This window comes from Phalaenopsis equestris, unplaced genomic scaffold (genome assembly GCF_001263595.1).
Source record: "Phalaenopsis equestris unplaced genomic scaffold, ASM126359v1 Scaffold000643, whole genome shotgun sequence".
NCBI lineage: Eukaryota > Viridiplantae > Streptophyta > Magnoliopsida > Asparagales > Orchidaceae > Phalaenopsis > Phalaenopsis equestris.
The window spans coordinates 10,172-13,917 of record NW_018165083.1 but is presented as its reverse complement, the minus strand read 5'-3'; positions in this window follow the sequence as shown (position 1 = coordinate 13,917).

Genomic DNA, 3,746 nt, shown 5'->3' with positions numbered 1-3,746 from the left:
CAACTGCAGGAGTAAAAGGAATTCACCAGATTTTTGGTGGAGAAATGTTGATCTTCAACTCCTTCTTCTATGGGCTCCAATCTTTTTTTTTAGCTCCAGGTCTAGGTCTCCTCTCAAAAGGAGGGTAAAGCCCTATTTATAAAGTCTGAGAGAGGTCTCTCTGCAAATAAGGATGGACTTCAGACCATTCCATCAGATGGTCTGGATAGATTCCTTCAATTGAACGACATTCAAAGAACATATGAATACTTTATTGACGTTAGAATTAAGTGATATTTAGCTCATTTGATTCGTCTCGTTGAGACACTCAATTTGATTATAAGCTTGTTAGATTTGGAATCAATTTGACCTTCCAAATACATATTAAAAGCTTCCAAAGTGGTTTAACGACATGATTTGGACTTGATTTGACTCAGATTGGACCAATTTTGGTATCACCAAAGTGGTTTAACAACATGATTTGGACTTGATTTGACTCAGATTGGGCCAATTTTGGTATCATTAGGTGGACTGTTTGATCGAGTTGGTCAATTTTACTATAAGTTTGCTAAAATCAAAGTTGTGGTTTATTTTTAATTGTTGTTTGAACATTTTTTGCTCAAAAAATTTGTTTCAAGATTCATTTCATGCCTCGAGATTCATGTCAAATGATAAATTAGTTGATAATGTGTCAATAATCAAGAAAAAATTAACAAATATTGGATTCTTTGATAAAAAATTTAATTGACCCATATATATCTTTGATTAATGAATTTATTTTAGTCAAACTAAATTAACTGATTTAAGATTATTTTATGCTTAGAAAGAAGTTAATAGAAGAAGTGTTAAGTTATTAGGAATTAATGAAAACTCAATTCTTTAATGTTATTTGCACACTTTTATAAGATATTATAAAATTTTGTTAAAAAATAAGAAAATTCTAAGATGAGAACTACTAAGTAATTCAACTGAGTTTAATTTTAGATATAAGATTATTTGAGGTGTAGTGTAAATATGATTTGAAGTGTTGTCCTTTGTTCCACTTTTATATAATATGTGATATTGATTGGTAGATTAGGGGGGGAATTGACGAATATGTGACTAAATCATCAGAGTTAGCTCCCAGGCATCTAATAGGGGTGGTTGAAATGTGCAAAATATAGAGATGACATAATGAGGGCACAAGTAACTCGGTGCCATAAAATCCAACACCCCGGCGCTCCAATGCTATAATTTAGATATCTCCGCGCTTGTTGATCAACACCTAGGTGCTAGGTCCCAATGCCCTTGTGCTAGTAGTCCCATGCTCAAGCACCCAAATGTGCAAGATTATGGTTTGTGAAGTTTCCTTGTCATTGTTTTGTGTCTAATGGGTTAAATTGGAGGGAGACTCATAAAATCCAACACCCCGACGCTCCAATGCTATAATTTAGATATCTCCGTGCTAGTTGATCAGCACCTAGGTGCTAGGTCCCAACGCCCTTGTGCTAGTAGTCCCATGCTCAATCACCCAAATGTGCAGGATTATGGTTTGTGAAGTTTCCTTGTCGTTGTTTTGTGTCTAATGGGTTAAATTGGAGGGAGACTAAGGCCAATGGGGGTGGATGAAAAAGAGAAGCGAAGTTATCACATTTTATTTCACCATTTAGTGATTAGGATTTATTTAGTATGAGTGAACTTGGATGAGAATAAGAAGAAATTTGCAAATAAGTTAGTGCTTGCACTTTGGAGATCAGTGCAAGGGAAAAATCACTGTGAAGGGAGGATTTTAGTGTAATTCAAAGAAAAATAACTCTGATTAGACCATTCTTTTCTTGTAAACACTTATCTTATGGTTTTCATGGTTTTCTCATTAATTTCTTCAAATATGAGTGGTAGTTAAGTGTTTTCATGCTTCTGTGGTAATGTGATGAATCATATTTTTTCATAAATTTTGTCTGATGTTTCCATGAAATAATTTGATGTTATTGTGTTATCCTTTCAATTATTACTTTACTTTCAATATGACCAACTAAAATGTTAAAATTCCTTGTGATCCAGTACTTATGACCGTAGCCTAGAAAAAAAGTAGGATAACAGAAAATTACCTAGTGTAATATGAATATTATTAGTAGAATTTCTAGGAAACTTTGTATGGTTAAGCTAACTTAACTGTAATATGAGTTTACAATGTTTCTTATGGCCTTATTAGGGGATAAGGAGAATTTGTCAATGGCTGATAACATTAGTTTGGAAATTAATTAAAAAAATATCGAGGATTCACATGAGTATGGTTTTCATTTGCATAGTCAGAAAAATCCTAATCTAATTCCATAGGACATTATTTTTTGCAATTTAGGATCAGTAACTTTCTAAGCCTAGACCTTTCAAGCTAGACTAGGGAAGAAACTAGTTTATTTCTAGGTGGTACGTAGATAGTAAAATTTAATTTTTGCACTTGTGTAATTTTGGCAATTTAATAATTTTTCCATACCCCCTCAATATACATAGTTTTCTAAATAATTAAAAAAAAATAAACATTTGATGATTTTACTCACCTTAAAAATAATGTCGGTTCCGCCCCTAAGCTTGACTTAGTATCAATAAACTAGAATTTTGACTCTTTGAAAAATTAATAAGTGAGATTGATACATAAACTCAAATCTTTGTATTACTTGAACGACACATATACTTGCATAATTGTCATACGTTTCACAACATACCTTACACCAATCATTCATAACACAATAAATCATTACATCATAAAAAAGAAAATTTTAAGAAAATGTTCTCAAATCAACACAACAAGTTGATCTTTGCTTATTTCTTATAATGATTTTTTTTGTATGCATCCTGCTCTAACAAAGGATTTGTCAGAGTTGGTGGTTCATCAAGAAAGTCGCAAACAACCCTTAAGAAAATTGGAATAGAACCTAAAATAAATTCATTGTAAATTATTTGGGCAAAGTTTTTAGTTGAAGGAGTCAATAAATAAGTATGCTTGATTAGTGGATCACTAGTTATAACCTTGGAATTACTCATGAGAATATCAATATGACTAACTATCATAATATCATTATTGCGATGACTATGTCAATTTTCTTCACTTCTTGTCATATCTATGACAAATCTTATTTATCAGTCAGCCACAATGATTTTTGTATTCATATTTTAAAAATATATTGAAACAAATCTCAAATTTATTACTAGCTTTTTTTAGTTTATGACTTTTCTTATGATGTCTAAATCTCTTATCTAAACCTATAAATAATGGGTCAAAACTGAGGCAAGAAACTGTATATTTGAATGATCTAAAGAAGTCCCAGAGTCTCACATTTTAGATTTCCTAGATCATTGGCGCTCTCTCCATCTCATGTTTTTGTGTGCCTTGTTAATCTTGCAATTAAAAAAATTGACAACTCTAAGTTATCTAACTTGTATGGTAACCATGAGTAATGTACATAGATCTTGACTAATTATGAGTCAAATATAATTTTAGTGGTCTTTAGAAAAAATAGTTAATATTCATTTAAATTTTAATAATTTACATTTATTTGTTTCGAAATTTACATATTCGAATTAAATCCTATTGTGCTTAAACCCAGTTACAGCTGTCGTTGTTCGCGAACAACTCGTATTCAACTCGTTAAGAAGTTTGTGTTCGGCTTGTTCGCTAACTTAATGAGCCGAACACGAACAAAGATTTGTTCGTTCGTGTTTGGCTCGTTTTGGTTTGAAATACTACTCATTATATGTATATATATATATATAGGATTTTTTTTGCAACA